The 18,342-nt window shown below is 52.3% G+C and overlaps 1 protein-coding gene across 4 annotated transcripts in view; it reads right to left on the bottom strand.

The window, feature by feature from the left end:
- The window catches only part of TTC7B (tetratricopeptide repeat domain 7B), a 296,302-nt gene extending 277,960 nt beyond the window's left edge, over positions 1 to 18,342 (bottom strand). For 3 of the 4 annotated variants that reach the window (XM_023205448.2, XM_023205447.1, XM_023205446.1), the window contains exon 1: positions 18,227 to 18,336. The gene's annotated coding sequence lies outside the window, so the exon portion shown is untranslated. Of the gene's footprint in view, positions 1 to 18,226 lie in introns of all 4 variants that reach the window. The other variant, XM_023205449.2, reaches the window with a different exon arrangement.

The following is an 18,342-nucleotide window of genomic DNA, read 5'->3' as shown; positions in this document are numbered from 1 at the left end:
ATTAGCATGAGTGTCTCCAGGGGGCAATGTAGCAATTTCCACAAAGCAACTGACATACTCCCACACCAGCTGACCCAGAAATTCCAGTTTTAGGTAGCTATCCCATAGACATATGCACTCTTCAGCACAAAGACGTACAGATATGGATGTTTACTACATACAGCCCTACTGGTAATAGCAAAAGATAGGAAACAACCTATACGGTCCTTGACAGGAGACCTGTTAACTGAGTTATGGTGCACCCCATGCAGCAGGACGGTGCATCCATGAACACACGGAGCACATCTCCATACCACTCCGCAGTGGCCTGGCTGCATGAAAGGCCATGTCTTCATGCTTCCTGAATCCCATGCTTTGTGGCCTCTTGCACTGACCCTGGGCTTGGCCCCAGGGCTTGCTCTGACTGATGCAACAGTGGAAATGTTAATGCACGCAGAGGCTTAGAAAAGGGCTTACTCACTTCTTCCCTCTTGTTTCTCTGTGACCACCATGAGAACATGCCTAGGCCAGCCTGTACCTAGCCCAGGCCAACCTGCTGAACAATAAAAGGCCTCGTGGAGTAGAGCTGAGCTGTCTAGGCAAAGCTCCGTAAGCATAAGAGAGCCCAGCCAAGAGCAGCAAAGTCACCGGGCTGACCCACAGCTGGCCACCGATGCATGAGCGAGCCCTGGCAAGCCCAGAATCATGAGAAATAATGCAAGGTGATTGTTTTAGGGCACTAAGCTTTGGGATGGTTTGTTATGCAGCAATAGCTAACAATCACAAAGAGAGTTGAAAAAAGCAAGATACAAAAGAGGGTATATGGTCACTATTGTGTGTAAAAAACAACAACAGGCCAGACGAGGTAGCTCACACCTGTAATCCCAACACTCACCTGAGGTCAGGAGTTTGAGACCAGCCTGGCCAACAAGGGAAAACCCCGTTTCTACTAAAAATACAAAAATTAGCTGGTATGGTGGCAGGCGCCTGTAATCCCAGCTACTCAGGAGGCTGAGGCAGGAGAATTGGTTGAATCTGGGAGGCAGAGGTTGCAGTGAGCCGAGATTGCACCACTGCACTCCAGTCTGGGCGACAGAGTGAGACTCCATCTCAAAAAAAGAAAAAAAAAAAGCCAATACCATGTTTTCTTATAAATGTGCAGATATTCAGAATACTTCCTAAAGGACCCCCTGGGAAGTCTTAAGAGTGGCTGTTCCTATGCAAGGGAGCAAGAGGCCATGGACACGATGTAGGAGGCTGTTTTCACCATGAACCCTGTAATTCCATTTGCATTACCAAGTACATTCATTACCTACACAAAACATGAACCAGATAATTTAAAAAGAATAAAGATGACCCATGTTACTGCATGCTCTTGGTCTAGAGTGGCTATTCTGGCAGCCCCAGAGGGGTTCCCCTGGCTCAATCCATCATCTCAGAGCCAAGGAAGGAGTTTTACATCTGCGATCACGACCGAAAGCCCGTCTCCCACTCTCCCTGGGCCTCTAGCCTCACGCACCCATGAGGTCCAGGTCCTCAGCATCTTTCCAAGGCCATGGCCATCTGACTTACCCAAGGGTGCTTGGACATGTCATGCCTCCCTCCCTTCTCCTGCCAAAATCCCAGGCATCCTTTAAGACACATTTCAGGTCAGCTTGGAGCAGCTTCCCTTGCTCCCTCAGCCTGGGCTATCAGGGTCCTGGTGGCACTTTGCACATCACCCCCATTCATTCAGCACCTGCCAGCACCAAGGACTTACAGCTATGAACAGGACCTAGGGGGTCTCTACCCTCAAGAAGCTTACACTCTAGACAGAGAAGACAAAGAGATAAACCAGAAAAGGGCCAAACAGTGGTAAGAGCTGTGCCGAGAATTAAAAGAGGGTGACTGGGGCTACTGTGGACTGAGTGGTCAGATCAGGGAAAGACTCAAGGGCACGGCATCCAGCTTCAATGAGGAGATGGAGTCAGTCATGCCCAGATCTGAGGGAAGAGCATTCCAGGAGACGGATAAGCTCCTGGAAAGGCCCTGAGGTGGGAACAGAGCTGGTGTGTTCCAGGAACAGCAAGAAGGCCCATGTGGCTAGTGGAAGGAAGGGCATTGGGGTGGAGATAGGCAGAGGGGCAGGTAAGCGCAGACTATGGGAAGGGGTCTGGCATTCATGTGAAGTGCAATTGAGAGTCTGAAGGTTTTTAAGCAGGGAGATGAAGTGCTCTGATTTAAGTTTATAAAAGATGCCTCTGTCAGCCCTGTGGAGAGTGGACCCAGTGCGGGGCTGGAGGCAAGGCTACAAATGGTTAGGAGGTTACTGTAGTAGTCAGGTGAGAGGTGGGCAGGACCAGGTGAGAAATATGCAGAAAGAGAGAAATAGACTGAGTGGGGACATCATTTGAAGGTGAAAGAAAACAAGACTTACTCATGGATTAAACTGGAGGTGTGGTAGACAGAATCACGGCCCCCAGAGATGTCCACATCCTCATCTCAAAGCCTGTGGATATGTTGTTTTACATGGCAAAAGGGACTTTTGTAATTAAGATGTAATTAAGGATCTTGAGCTAGGAGAATTATCCTGGATTATTTGGGTGGGCCCACTGGGTCCTTAGAAAAGGGAAGTTAGAAGGTCAGAGTCCAAGGAGATGTTAGGATGGAAGTAGGGAGAAAGACTAGAGGACACTAAACCTCTGGCTTTAAAGAAGGAGGAAGGTGACTGGGCACAATGGCTCATACCTATAATCCCAGAACTTTGGGAGGCTAAGGCAGGAGGATTGCTTGTGCCCGGAAGTTTGAGACCAGGCTAGGCAACATAGTGAGACCTTGTCTCTATAAAAATTTTTAAAATTAGCTAGGCTTGGTGCACGCCTTATAGTCCAAGCTACTGGGGAGGCTGAGGCAGGAGGATCACTTGAGCCTGGGAGGTCGAGGCTGCAGTGAGCCATGATCACACCACTGCACTCCAGCTTGGGAGACAGAGCAAGACTCTATCAAAAAAAAAAAAAAGATGGCACTATGCAGTGCCGGTGGCCTCTAGAAGCTGGAAAAGGCACAACATAGGTCCTCCCCAAGAACCCCCGGAAGGAACGCAAAACCACTGACACCTGAACTTAGCCCAGTGAAACCCATTTCTGACTCTGACCTCCAGAACGCTAAGAGAAGACATCTGCATTGTCTGAAGCCAGCAAACGAGTGATAATTTGTTATAGCAGTCACAGGAAATAAGCACACAGGATGAGGAAAGGAGAGGGGTTGAAGATAAATCCTCGATTTGAGATAGTACAATGGAGCGGAGAGTGGTGCCATTTTACCATTTACTGAGGTGAGGAGGAACAAAACCAAGAGCTCTGTTTGAGCCCAGTGAAATGTGAGACGGCATTCAATATCCAAGTTGAGAAATTAAGTCCAGATCAAGGACTGAGCGGGAAGGACCCGGGAAGAGAAACCACAACCATGTCTGCTACCGAATTAAAAGAGGGTGACTGGGGCTACTGTGGACTGAGTGGTCAGATCAGGGAAATACTCAAGGGCACGGCATCCAGCTTCAATGAGGAGATGGAGTCAGTCATGCCCAGATCTGAGGGAAACCAAGATTAGGAAGGATTTCTGGAAAGAGGGGTATTCGAGTGCACTGAAAGCTGCTGGAATGCCGGGCGTGGTGGCTCATACCTGTAACCCCAGCACTTTGGGAGGCCGAGGCGGGTGGATCACCTGAGGTCAGGAGTTCGAGACCAGCCTGGCTAACACGGTGAAACCCCGTCTCTACCAAAAAATACAAAAAAATTAGCCAGGCATGGTGGCGGGCACCTGTAGTCCCAGCTGCTCGGGAGGCTGAGGCAGGAGAATGGCGTGAACCTGGGAGGCGGAGCTTGCAGTGAGCCAAGATCCGGCCACTGCACTCCAGCCTGGGTGACAGAGCAAGACTCCCTCTCAAAAAAAAAAAAAAAAAAAAAATTAGCCAGGCATGGTGGCACGCACCTGTAATCCCAGCTACTCAGGAGGCTGAGGCAGGAGAATCACTTGAACCCCGGAGGTGGAGGCTGCAGTGAGCCGAGATCGTGCCATTGCACTCCAGCCTGGACAAGAGTGAAAAGTCCGTCAAAGAAAGACAGAAAGAGAGAGAAAGAGAGAAAGAAAACAAGCAAGCAAGCAAGCAAGAAAGCAAGCAGCTAGAACATCAAGTGTAAGATCACAGACTAGCCATTACACCTGGCAGCACACAGGCCACATCAGAGGGCAGCCTCAACATGAGGCATCTCAGGGGACTGCGGGGTACAAGCCTAACTCACTGAACTGAGGGTTTGCCAGGGAAGGGTTTGCAGGGGGCTGGGCCAGTCCTTAGACAGCGATGGGGGTTCAGGGAGCCTTTAGAAGGGAAGTCTAGGGTGCGGTGCTGTGCCTGCCAAAGGGAAGGGTCAGGAGAGAAGTGAAGGCTGTGGCAGCCCAGTCCTGAGAAGGTGAGAACGGAAAGGATTCTGAGCACAGGTGAAGGAGCCGCTGGCCTCTGAAGGGAGTGAGGGCCCCAAGCAGTGACAGAGGTGAAAGCTGGTAGAGTTAGTGGCATGAAACAAGGGAGTTTCCTAATTGCTTTTATTTCCTCAGCAAAGCATGAGGCAAGGTCATGAGTTAGGCATGAGAGGGTGGCTTTCAGAGGAAGGGAGAGAGGAACGCATGGAACAGACACTGTGGAGCGTGGGAATCCGACCTACTGAAGAGTGGCGGTGCTCCTCCAGGTCTGTGGTCACCACTTGCAAGCGGTCAACAGGGTTGATGGGTACTCCCCAGGGACGCAGCTGTGCAGGTGCAGGCATGGAGAGGCAAAGAGGCAGGTGTAACAGCGCAGGGACGCCGTCAAGCAGTGGGGTTAGAAGAGAAGGGCACACACCTCTCCTAGAAAACACAGATGAGGCCGGGCACAGTGGCTCACGCCTGTAATCACAGCACTCTGGGAGGCAGAAGTAAACGGATCACCTGAGGTCAGGAGTTCGAGACCAGCCTGGCCAACATGGTGAAACCCCATCTCTGCTAAAAAAAAATACAAACAAATTAGCTGGACGTGGTGGCACACACCTGTAATCCCAGCTGCTGGGGAGACTGAGGCAGGAGAACTGCTTGAAACCAGGAGGCGGAGGTTGCAGTGAGCTGAGATCACACCACTGCACTCCAGCCTGGGTGCCAGAGCAAGACTCCAACTTAAAAAAAAAAAGAAAATACGAATGAGTTGACCCTATATAAGTCATACCAGGTCACCCCTCCTCTCTGAACTCTCCAGTGGTTCCCCCCTCCCCACCAAGTGAAGGCCAAAATCCTTGTAACTTACCACCTAGCCCCTACCTCCATCTATCCCCTCATACTTATGTTCTAGCTCCAGTGCTTGGGCCACACGAGGGGCTCCATAAATATTTCTGGAACCAACCAATCAATCAACATATCTCCCCTTCACAGACGAAGCCCAACCAAGCGGCCTGGCCTCAGGAGACTCAGCTCCCCTGGGGTGCCTGGGACACAGTCTGGCCGTGACTGTGGGCTGGAATCCAGGCCTTCCCATTCCCACCGCAGGGCTCCTGCTGGTTCCTCCCGACTCCCATAACTCTCTTGGTTTAAACTGTAGCCCAGTTCAGAGGCACTGGCTATTTGGAACTCTTGACTGAAAAGCAAAGATGGCAAAAGGCAAAGACGAAGGGGCGCAAAAGAAGTTGGCAGAAACAATACTCTGGGAAAATCTTGGTAGTCAGAGTCCAGGCTTCATGCCAAGCCTCCCCCCACATCTACACACACAGCACAGAGGCTAGAAGAACAGGATGGGAGAGTAAAGTGTGGGAAGAGAAGACAATCCTTCCGCTACACTGGCAGAAGAGATGAGTACGCTGGTCACACACACACACACACACGCAGTTCCTAGAGAAGCCTGATACAAGAAAAGGTAACCTGAAAGTCATAGCGTAGAGCTGGTTTGGCCTGTCCCCGGAGCCCGGCAGGGCAGGAAGTGACTCTATCAGGCAGGGGGATGTTATCAGGCCGGCCCAGAGGGCTTGGAAATGGCCTCTCAGGAAGCCAGCTCCACACAGGCAAGTTCAGCACACTCGCAGAGAGTCAAAAGACTGTAGGTCTGTGGGCTGTAGGTCTGTGGGCGGACAGGTGGCACTGAGTCCTGGCCTGGTGGTGTGGAGAGGCCCCCGGGACGCTGAGAGGAGTGTCCAGAGTAAGTGAGATCTGGGCCGGGCCAGAGGGACTTCTCCAAGCGTGGCAGGAGTTCCCCAAGTGCAATTCCAGGTGGAAAGGAGGCTCAGCACGGTTGGGAGTGCGTTGGAGTAGAGGCCAGGAAGGGGTGTCACAGGCTGCGAGCCAGCTGCGAAGGGTCTCAGAGACCACCTCCCCAGGCCTCAGGGCCCGAGACTCAGTGGCGAGTCACCTCCCTTGGCCTGGTGGGCCAGGGACGGGTAGGCAGCATTTACTGCGGGTCCCAAGACTCAGCACCTGGTCGGCTGGACACGCTGCAGCTGGTTCACTTCAGAGAAAGCACTGCTTCCTGTTAGGCTTCCGGCCTGCAAGGGCCAGGGGGGCAGTTCCTCAAGGGAACCAGGCCTCACAGCAAAAGGGCTGAGCCCATCTGCATTTGCGGAGAGAAGAGGACCACAGAGGGACAGTGGAGGGGACCTGAACCCCTCCCTGGGGAAGGCTGCTCAGCAAGTGTCCACCCTGCAGGTCCACAAAAGCCACAGGAAGGGAAGGTCATGGGCATTCTGTCAGTCCCGCCAGCAAGCCAGGACTCACCCAGAGCCCCAGGCGTGCAGGGCCACACAGCCACCCTGGAGACACTAACAGTCTTCAGTGTGGGGCCAGGTCTCAGGTGGATGCCCACAGCCACTCCTAGACCTGAGCACGTGCCCGTGTCTGCTAAGAGCTACAGGTGCATCTTAGACATCAGCTCAGGGCCTCAGGCCAGTGGCTGGCACACAGTAGGTGTTCAATAAGAGTTTGATGAGTAGTGAATCTAAGTAAACTAACCAAGGGCAGAGGCCAAGTTGTTCATTTAATAATTTTCTCTTTTTTTGTTGTTTTTGGAGACAAAGTCTTGTTCTGTCACCAGGCTGGAGTGCAGTGGCGCAATCTCGGCTGACTGCAACCTCCACCTCCCAGGTTCAGGCAATTCTCCTGCCTCAGCCTCCTGCGTAGCTGGGATTACAGGCATGTACTACGACGCCTGGCTAATTTTTTTGTACTTTCAGTAGAGACGGGGTTTCACCATGTTGGCCAGGCTGGTCTCGAAATCCTGACCTCAGGTGATCCACCCACCTTGGCCTCCCAAACTGCTGGGATTGCAGGCGTGAGCCACCACGCCCGGCCTAAGCCTCACCTCTGTCTGCAAGGTTGGAACAGGGGTAAGGAGGGACTCAAGGGTATGGAGAGCTGGCTTTGCTTTTCCCTCAGGCATTATTTGGGGGTTAAGTGAGGTTGCAGTAACGAGTTCCCAACGCTTGTATAGAGATAAAGCCTGAAGCCGAATAGAGACTACTAGTGAGACCTTCATCAAGGAGATATGGGGAGTGAGCCACCCTGCAGGGGGTCCGTGCCCTGCCTCAGCTCATCAGAGCCACTCCTGTGAGTCCTGCCACAGGCACAGCTGGATGCCCAGGGGCACTTGGCCTCCTTGATCCCCCCCCCCCGGGAAGGTGGGGCTGTGGCCTTTGCCTCTGGAAGGGACTGCCCTTTCTCCTAGTTCCTCCCTTGTGGCATAAGCAGCTGACATGCAAAGATTTGATCAGATGTGGAAGAAAAAACTTAAGAGTTTCTCCTCTGTTCCTGGAAGTACTTGACACGAACACACACAAAAAAGTCAACAATTCGGTTTCATTAATTAATTGAGCACCAACTGTATGCCAGACACCGTTACTGGTGGTTGGGATACAGCAATGAACAAAACCAGCAAAAAGCCCTGCCCTTCCAGGGCTGAGAGTCTAGTGGTCACATTCCTCTCTGCATCCCCACTACACACACAGCACCCCCACATTCTGTACTGGGCTCGCCAAAGCACTGAATGTACAGTTAGAGGAGGAGGGCTGTGGAGTCTGGCAGCCGTGGGCTGAAGCCAGAGTTCTGCACTGCCTCGTTCTGTGACCCAGCCAACACCACGCTGCTTCAGTTTTGGGCCGGAGTCACAATCAGTACAACCAGAACCTCACCTCCCTGCAGGGCTTGTTACATCCACTGTCACTGCCTGTGTTATTAGCCCACCTGCCCCCTGCACCCTTTGCAAAGACACCGAGCATCTGAACCTTTCTATCCTACTTCCACACACAAGACTCCTGACTCTATCAGGTTGCTTTCAAATAATGCTGGTGCCGGAAACTGCACTGTCTCATTTACTCCACAAAACAACCTTGCAGATAAAGGTGAGGTTTAAGCCGGGCACAGTGACTCACACCTGTAATCCTAGCACTTTGGGAGGCCAAAGCAGGCAGATTACTTGAGCCCAGGAGTTCGAGACTAGCCTGGGTGACATGGTGAAACCTCGTCTCTACAAAGAATACAATTAGCTGGGCATAGTGGTACATGCCTGTAGTCCTAGCTACTTGGGAGGCTGGGGTGGGAAGATTGCTTGAGCCTGGGAGGTTGAGGCTATACTGAGCCGTGATCACACCACTGCACTCCAGTCTGAGAGACAGAGTGAGAACCTGTCTCAAAAATAGTGAGGCTCAGAGAAGTTGAGTCACTCACTCACTTGAGGCCAGACAAGCAGGAAGCGTCAGAACTGGGATCTGAACCCAGGTCTAACAGGGCAAAGCCCACTGCTTTCTCCTGCCCAGGGTTCCTTTCCGCTTTGCTAAAACACCTCTATCTACCTGAAAGGGTGAACTACTTTTCCACTTGCCCAGGACTGAGGGAGTTTCTGGGACTCGGCACTTTGGATGCTAAAACCAGAAAAGTCTCATGCCAACCAGGACGAGTTGGTCACCCTCACGCCACCATCCTGCCCAAGATCCTCCTCCTGGTGCCCGGCCAGGCCCTGCTTACCCACTGCCACTGAGTCTGACCTCTCCAGGCTCCCAGCTGCACCCTCTGTGCCTTGTAAGCAATGCTGTCATTGCTGTCCTCAGGCTGCAGGGTCACATTCCATCTCCCGCATGGACCACCATGTCTAAAGTCTGGTCCTAGAGCCCCGGGCACCATAATCACCTGGGGCACTGAGATCCTGTTCTCTGAGTCCCCAAACCACTAAGACCTCCTGAAGTAGAAACTTGGGAGCAGCCTGCCAATCCGAGTTGCTAACCAGCCCCCAGGGGACCCTGCTGCCCAGAGGTTGAGCAGCAATCCTGAACTGTAAGCTTTCCCTGCCTGGTGACCTGCTCACTCTGTTTCTTCTGATGGCCCTCTGATACCTGGTGCTGTGTCCACACATAGTAGGTGCTCATTAAATGCTAACCATTGTGGTTCAGAGCAAAGGCTCCCACACTTGCCTACTCAAACTACCTGAGGCTGTTTAAAAATGTAGATTTCCAGCTTCTACCTTGAGCCAAGAGAATCACCAGCCTCAGCCAAGACGTCTGGTAATCTATAAACTACACTTAGTTTAGTATTACTCAAAGCATGTTGCATACCTGCAGCACTGGGAGCTTAAGAATGCAGAACCCCAGCTCCAACCTAGACCTACTACATCAGTATCTGTGGGAATGGGGCTTTGCAATCTGGATTCTAACAAGCTGTCTAAGTGATTCTTTGATCCAACCAGTTTAGAAAAACATTAGTGTAATAGAAGAACAGTGAAACTAGTTGGAAGTGGGCTAGAATCCAGCTCAATTAACAGCTCTAGCCTCAGTCTACTCAATCCCTGTATGAGAATTACCCCTGACCTCATTCTCTTCTTGTGATGATTAACTGAGATCTATGTAAAAGTTCATGCCCAGAATCTGGCACACAAGAAAGACCCAAGAGACTGGGCACAGTGGCTCACGCCTGTAATCCCAGCACTTTGGGAGGCCGAGGGAAGAAGATCGCTTGAGCCCAGAAATTCAAGACCAGATTGGGCAACATAGGGAAACCCGTCTCTACAAAAAATAGATAGAGAGAGAGAGAGAAAGACAGACAGAAAGAGACCCAAGAAATGAAGCTCATTATTCTTCCCTGCTAGCACTGTTTTAACACTCATTAAGTCAGGACAGCTACAGTTTCAGATGATCAAGTGATGTGTACAAGGTGGCTTGGAGGGCCAATGCGGAAGATTCTGACTCCAGGCCTGGTGGCCTCTAAAAAGACCAGACCAGATCTGCTCTGCATGGTTCTGGCACTGCCACCACTAGCCACACTTGATGAGCAGGGACAGACAAATCCCATGGGGGGAAGGGCTGCAGCCACTCCATTAGCTTTCCTGTGGCTGTGGTCATCTTTTGTATGTTATATGGTACCCGTTTGACCTATCTCTGGGTCAGACATTGCTCATCCTTGTCTTGGTGGCTGATGGGAATGCTTTTGAGATCTCAGAGAACCTCATCCCTCTTCCTGGGCTTCTCAGGTGCGAGACACTGGCTTTCACGCATGTCACAGGCCTGCAACCCTCCACCATCTACCAAGCATGAGGTCACTCAGAGGGGCAGGAATCCACCCACGTGTGGCCAGTGTGAATAAGGACCAAAGGCCATTCCTGCGTGCCCAGGGCACAGCCGGCCAGGCAGCTGGGGTGCAGGGGTGCTCTGGGTAAGTAAGAGGTGTACCAGTTAGAATGCCTTCAGCAGCCAGTAATGACCAAACGCCTGACTCAGTGTGGCTTCCACAAGAAGGAATTTATTCTCTCACATAACAGGAAGTCCAGAGAAGGGCTGCTCCAGGGCCAGTTGCTATCAGCAGTCTGGTGATATAATCAAGCGAGATTCTTCTTGTCTCTCTGCACTTCTGCTCTCCTTGGGTCTGCCTTACTCCTGGGTCAGGTGCCCTCATGGCCATAAGATGGCCACAGCTCCAGACCTCAAAGATATGAACGATTTCCAGGGGAAAAAGAGAGACACTTCTTCCCTTTTAAGCATGGATGTCACCCTTAAGCCCGAGGAAATCTTTCCCAGAAGCCCCTCCACCGAGCAAATGCTCCCTGATGTCTCCTTGGTCAGAACTAATTCACATGCTTGCACTTCAACCAATCACAGGCAACGGAGTGTATCTACTGGGGCCAGGGCCCCTACAGCGAAGCACAAGACACCACTGCTGACAGCTGAACAAAACTGGGCCCAATCAAGGAGGAGCATGGGTAGGCTGCGGGACAGGGGTGGACAATGCTGGATTAACAACCAGGGAGCCTCTGGCTAGTCCTGACTCACAAGACCCCACCAACCCCAAGGGCAAACACCTGTCCTTGCAGGACGCCATTTCTCAGGGACAGAGTCATCACGTGGTATTCACGTAACTTGGCCCTCACTTCCATTTGGAAAACCCTCGGCCTGACTTCCTTACTTACACCTGTTCCAACTGCTCATGAAAGCCGAGCCAATTCAACACAGCATGTGCTATGAGCCCAGCTCCATGTCATGGGGCCAGAAAGGTAGAACTATGGCCCTTCGCCCTCTAGAAGCTGAGCATTTGGTGAGAAGACAAGGCATATGCCAACATCGGTGGAGTAGGAGAGGAAACAGCCCTGAGCTGGGAGACGGGAGTGGGTAACACCCACCACCACCAGCAACAGACAACAGCTGGTAACTACTGAAGGCTTACTCTATGCAGGCACTAAGAAGTACTTTCGGGTATTTTGGTTTTTTCTTCATTTGATCCTTAAAACCTCCCTGTAAGTTTGGCACTATTATTACAGCTTCATAATACCTTACCCACAGTTTCTGAAATCCAGGGCTCTCTAAAAACCAAAAGTTGTTTTTTGTTATTAATCATTTATGGGATGGCAGAAACCTCAGCTGAACCCATGTGAGGCTATTTATAGTCTATTTCTCCCTTTTGCAGTGACTGCTGATATGCTTTGATGCAGAAATACTGACCCGTTTTATTACAAAATGCTGCCCCAGACCCCATTGGGAATGTCACATAATGTCCAGTATACATAACACGTTCCAAAAAAATTCTGCATTCTGAAATACATCTGGCCCCAAGGGCTTCCGAAAAAGGGTTTTGGATGTGTGTCACCACTCTACAAAGCGGGCTTTGCAATTTGAAGGTTACCCCCCTTAGGAAGCAGGTGAGCCACGCTTTGAAATCAAGCAACCCAACTCCAAGCCAGGGCTCTTACCCACTCTGGTTGCATCTGCCACTTGCTGGTTGGCGGCTGTAAGGAAGACATCTCCCTCTCCGGAACTGTTTTGTCATCTATAAGAGGTTGGATTACATCAATGGGTTTCAAAGTTTTTTGTTTTAAAATGTATTTGGCCGGGCGCAGTGGCTCACGCCTGTAATCCCAGCACTTTGGGAGGCCGAGGCGGGCGGATCACGAGGTCAGGAGATCGAGACCATCCTGGTTAACACGGTGAAACCCCGTCTCTACTAAAAATATATATATATAAAAAAAAATTGGGCATGGTGGCGGGCGCCTGTAGTCCCAGCTACTTGGGAGGCTGAGGCAGGAGAATGGCGTAAACCCAGGAGGCAGAGCTTGCAGTGAGCCGACATGCACCACTGAACTGCAGCCTGGGCGACAGAGCGAGACTCTGTCTAAAAAATAATAATAATAAAATAAAAAAGGTGTATTAGCCCTTCCTTCAAAGGAAACCTTAAGGAAAAGCATAACTGCTCCAGCGCGTGAGGCCTGCTCACCAGAGCCCTAAAAATGTTCCCAGAGGAGTTCCTTGACAGCACAGTTTGAAAACTGCTACACAGCATGCTCTGTAAGGTCTTCCCTGGTTCTAACATTGTATGGTTGTCTTCTGTGAGGCAAACAGCCTTTTCAGCGATGAAAGGACAGCTGGGAGGAACTTGAAGCAGACCCTGACAGATGGGTAGGCTTTTGATCTGCAGAGAGGATTCCAGAGTCAAATAGTGTGAGCAAAGGTGCAGAGACAATAAGCAAGGTGTGTGGGAGGGTCCAGGAGGGCAGAGCAGCCGAGGGAAGTCAGGGGAACGAAGGCGGTGCAGCAGGCGACGTGAGGACATGCTGGAAAGGTTGGCCAGACCAAGCAGATGGATGAGGCCGGGGATGAGCTGCGCAGCCCCAGCCCCACTGAGCGCAGCCACAAGAAATCCGGGTCCTTCTGCCCTGACTGCCATGGCCACGAGCCCCAGTGCCTAGCTTAGTGCCATCAATCAGCCACTGTCAAATAAATGAGTCTTCTGAATCCAAAAATCAGGACATATGGCCTGCCACAAAGGTGTGGTCTGAGAACAACAGGACAGACTGTTTGAAAGGAGGAAGACGGCCCGGAAAGGCCAAAATAGAGGGTCACTGGAGGCCTCACTGGTGTCCTTCCCCACCTTCTGGGAGCAGTTGGGCTCCCAGGAGTCTGTGGTGCCCCAGGCATGTCCAAAGAAGCCAACTCTAAACAACAGGGCCGCCTCACCCCACAGCAGAGACTCTCAGTTAAACCTCAGTCCTGTTTCCAGAGAAGACCCTCAGGCCAGCCAGGGAGGACGACGGTCCACCCTGACTCCTCTCCTTCACAGGGGGGTGTGCATGAGCCCAGGTGGCGTCTAGGAGTCCAGTACCCTGCACCCTCCACCAAGGGGAAGCCACATCACTGTAGATGCCCGCACTTAAAACAACACAGATCTCCACACCCTCTTCATGGTCTGAATACATTTGCTTACCAAACTATGCCCCGGAAATACTTTGTTTCAGGCGCCATTTCCCGACCTACCCGTCACCAAGAGGTAATTAAAATGTCTCAAAATCTTATTGGATCCGACAAGCAATGATCTCCTAAGGGAGAAGCTACCATTTGGGGCCTAATCTTTCTAAGTGAATTCAGTCACTGAGTTTGCCTAAGAAGATTAACAGGCTGGGGAAGGAGGGAAGCCACACCGCCTCAGAAAAGGGAGCGGCCGTCCGTCAGGACAGTCACAGACCTCCAGTGTACCTGTCTGTGTCACTGCAATAGGCGGGAGTCTTGACCGGGCACTAGCTCAAGTGTGTCATTTCTTGATCCCCCACTCTCTTTTTTCCCTGCCAGGCTGACAGCTGGGACCTGGCCTACCTTGCCCAGGGTCACACGGGGTCAGCTGCAGGGAACCAACCCCATTATGACCCTGTGCCCTGGCTGACAGGTACCACCCACTGAATCCTCACAGGCGCCCTGAGAGAGTGGGCACTCTGAGCTGGCTGAGCAGGGAGGAAAGGCAGGCTCCGAGAGGCTAAGAAACTGGCTGGAGGTCACCTAGCCACCACAGGTAAGGTCCAAATTTTAGCCCAGGTGCAGGTCACTGCACTTTCACACACAGTGGTGACCTCATCATTGGGAGGCTGGAGGGTAACATTCTGGAGAGAGAGGACAGTTGGGCCTGTCCTCCCAGGGACCAGGACCGACCTGTGAACCCACATGAAGCTGGTGTGCAGTCCTGTGTTTATCCCTGAGTGCTCAGGCTGCTGCCTCAGCTCCAAGCCAGGGCACCTCAGGCTTCCCTGAGTCCCCAAGCCCCTGGACACCTTGCTGAGACGTGGATTCTAACTCCAGATGTCTGAAGCCAGCCCAAGAATCCGCATTTCTCACAGGTTCCCTGTGGTGCCCCTGCGCCTCCTCCCCAGGCCACACTTCAGCCTATGAGGGCCTAGGCTTCCTGTCTCCCACCCCACCCTTTACTTAGGTGACCATTCTCTCGCTGGGACTCACGTGGGCCTGGCGCACACCTAGCTACCACCACATTTGGGATTTTTGAGATGGTGCAATGAAAATGGTGACCACAGCAGGGTACGAGGAAGAAGACAGACTTCTGGGTTCAGTTTTCAACTTGGCATTTGTCCTTTTCTTCCTTATCCACCTCTTGGCAAATCGTCTAAACCAATTCATCTCCAAGGAGCCAAGCTGGGGCAGCACGCTCTGAAAGCGTCCACTATTCAGAGTCCTTAACGAGGAGGGGCTGCCATGCTTCCTTCCCGGAAGGAGCTAAGGCTGCTGGGTAGGGAAGCCCACTACAAGCGGGAGCTTTGGGAAAGAGGGGTTCCTCTGCTCAGAACTTTCCCGCGGCCCCGTCTCACTCACAGGAAAGCCCAAGCCCTACCCTCGGCCTATCAGGCCCCACCACTCTCTGCCCTTGAAGTTCCCTCCCTAGAACACACTTCTCCACCTCCTTAGGTCTAATCTTGGATGCTGCCTTCTTGGGGAGGCCTTCCAGGGCCACCCTATTTAAACTAGTAGTTCTTGCATCCCCCACTCCCAGCCCATTCCAAAGCACTTATTCCCCTTCCCCTTTTTCTCTTTGATAGCACTGACCACCATCTGACACCCTGTAAACTTTACCTAATGATTATATTGATTATCTGTCTCCCTGCCCCTTCCCTACTGGGATGTGAGTTTCGTAAGGGCTGAGATTTTTGCCATTTTTGTCTGTTTTGTTTACTGGTGTATTTCCAGTGCCTAAAACAGTGGCTAGCACAGAGCAGGTACTCAATCTCTGTGGAAGGAAGGAAGGAATGAGTGGCTGGCCCTAAGAGATACTAGCTACTTTAACCCTCATAACAACGCCTGCAAGGTAAGTCACTTAAATCCCATTCTAAAATGAGAAAACTGAGGCTCTGAGTGGTTAAGTGATTTGGCCAATGTCACAAAGTCAAGAAGTGGCCAAGGTCACAAGAATCAGGCCCCCGTCTGGCTGGCTCCCAACACTGTACTTTTTTTTTTTTTTTTTGCCTGTGGTTGTTTTCAAGGTAACTGTATTAGTATGACAAACGTGACATTCACTTGCTTTCCTTATTCTAAGCAGAAGATGCTTTAACTTCAGGATTCTGCAAAATCTGCCCAGAACTTGTGCTCACGCACCTGAGAATCTACGGGGGAGCCGGTGCCCCAAAAGCCAGGAAGAAGTCCCGCTACCAGCCCGAGAGCAGGAAGGCCTCACCAGTCAAAGGAAGGGAAGGCCCCTCCTGCAAACACCCCTCTCCACACCAAAGGAGAGCCACAATCACTCTGGTTTGGTTTCATCTTTTTCTTGGCGTTATCGTTTTATTTTCCTGAGCACTCATTCTCTCTGATCTTTTCAAGTCTGGGTAACTTTTTGCCATCAATGGCTACCACTCACCATGTGAGTCTCTAGGACAAAAATCTATCTCCCATGAGTTTCCCCAAACTGAACTTGCACACAGACCCATGGACCACAGTGCCCCCGCAAACCCCACTCCCCAAGCCCCACTCATGACTGCATCTGAGGCCATCGGGAGCAGCCCCTGGGAAGACAGCTAAGCCTTTCGCGGGCCATGAAGGTGAATAAGAAGGGCCCACACCACCAAAAACCCATCTACCCTCTCATTCCAGGGACCACCATTGCTTGAGTCCCCCTTCCTCTGCCTGTCATTCTCAATCACATTAACCCATCTGTTTTGTTTCAATCACTTCTCACCATCTGAAGCTGTGCTGTTTATTTATTTCCATATTTGCTTATTACCTGCTTCCTGAGAGCAGGGTGAGGGCATGAGGCCAGGGGCTTGGTCAGTGCTGTTCACCACTGTTCTGTGACTGGCACAGGTGGGCACGCAAACACTGGGTGAATGAATAAGCAAAGACAGCAGGAACCAAGTGGATTCAGAAGAAAAAAGACCAGGAGGCTCACAAATAAACCCATTTAATCCTAACGTCAACCTGCACAGAAGGTGTCATTATGCCCACACAGCTGGGAAGCCACAAAGTAGACCCAGGACTGTGAGACTCTGAGAGAAAAAGAGAAAATGCTGCAGGTAAGCGGAGAAGCAGGTGTGCCTGACACGGAGGGTAAGGGCAAGCTGCCTCTGGGGCCCAGGGCACTGAATACCATCTCCTCAAAGGCTGACATAACTGAGAAGAGTCCACATTTTCCACCTAGCGGAGCCCAGATAGGGTCTGTGCTATCTCCATGCCCCTGACACCACCACGGCACCTGCGTTCACCCAGAAGATATCTGCCCACAGCACACACCCATCATTGCGAGTGTGCAAAACCGAGTTCTAATTTCCAGACACTAATACCATAGGACACAAACATAAACCACCCTCCAGGAGGACACGTGACATCCCTCTCCTTTCTGGGGAGTCTGAAGTGAGAAGGTTGAAAATAGTGCAGATGTCCTTTCTTAGAGCAGCGCCGCCATCCATTCATTCACTCTTTCATTCATTTGTTCGGCCAACATGTGCCACTCGGCCTGGGGAAGCCCAGGATGAAATGAGACAAACCCTCTGCCCTCTGGCCACCGTGCGCTGGTGCCTGCGCTTTAGGCGGGTACTAAAAGACAAGCAAATATTAAAGATACTCGCTTCCAAAACAAATAAGGCCACGTGGAGCTGTGCACTGGAATGGGATTCTGGATGCAATTTTGATTTGATTGGGTACAAGAACCAATTCAGTGAAAGGGGTCATGGACCAACTCCAAGCACCAGGCTCCTACTCAAAGGCTGCCTCAGACCCCCTTCTGGCCCAGGCACCAACCCCTCACCCACCCAACTCCATCCCTCGACATTCTTCAACCACATTCTCATCTCGCTCCACAATATTCTCCCTCCAGGTCCCCTGACTCTATTTCTCCTCTATTCCCAACCCTGACCTCTCTAGGTCGGCAGCCTTGATGCTACTTCTCCAAACGCCAGGACACACAGCCCAGTCTGCTTTCTACCACCACTCCACACACCCCGAGTCTGCGCTTCCACCCAGAACCCCTTAAACACCATATGTTTACAAACCAGATTCCCCAGGGGTCTATGTACAACACCCCATTCTCAAGACCCCGTAAACACATCCTGATTGCCTGAGCACACCATACACACACTGGACGTCACCCTTGTCCTGAGGGACCCCCTCACCCCATCATCTCCAACTTCTTAGAAGCCCCAGGTCGGCCCCTGACCTCCTGGGGTCCCGGTGGAGCAGCGGACTCGCTGAGACCCCCCCACACCCCAGACTCCGCAGAAGCCCGCCCTGCACGCTTGAACCCCGGACGCCGGTACAGTCCCTGGCGCCCCCCGGACCCCCACACCGCGTGACTCCGGGTCACCCGGGCCCCCCCAGGCCCCGGCCCCGCGCACATCCCCTGGGCCGCAGCTCCTTCGCGGCCGGGCCGCGCCCCTGCCCTCGCCCCGCGCCCGGCCGCGCCTCGGGGGCCCGTTCCCGCGGAGGCCGCGGCGCCCCCCGCAGCCCAGGCCGGCGCGCCCGGCGCGTACCGTTGGCGATAAGCTTGGCCGACAGCTGCTTGACGAGCTCGGGGATCCGCTCCCACTGGCACTCGGAGCGGCAGCGCTCGATCTCCGTCTCCAGCCGCGAGCCTGCCTTCTTGGTC

This window comes from Piliocolobus tephrosceles, chromosome 6, assembly GCF_002776525.5.
Source record: "Piliocolobus tephrosceles isolate RC106 chromosome 6, ASM277652v3, whole genome shotgun sequence".
NCBI lineage: Eukaryota > Metazoa > Chordata > Mammalia > Primates > Cercopithecidae > Piliocolobus > Piliocolobus tephrosceles.
The sequence above is the reverse complement of the archived record's forward strand: the minus strand, read 5'-3'. Positions and strand labels throughout refer to the sequence as shown.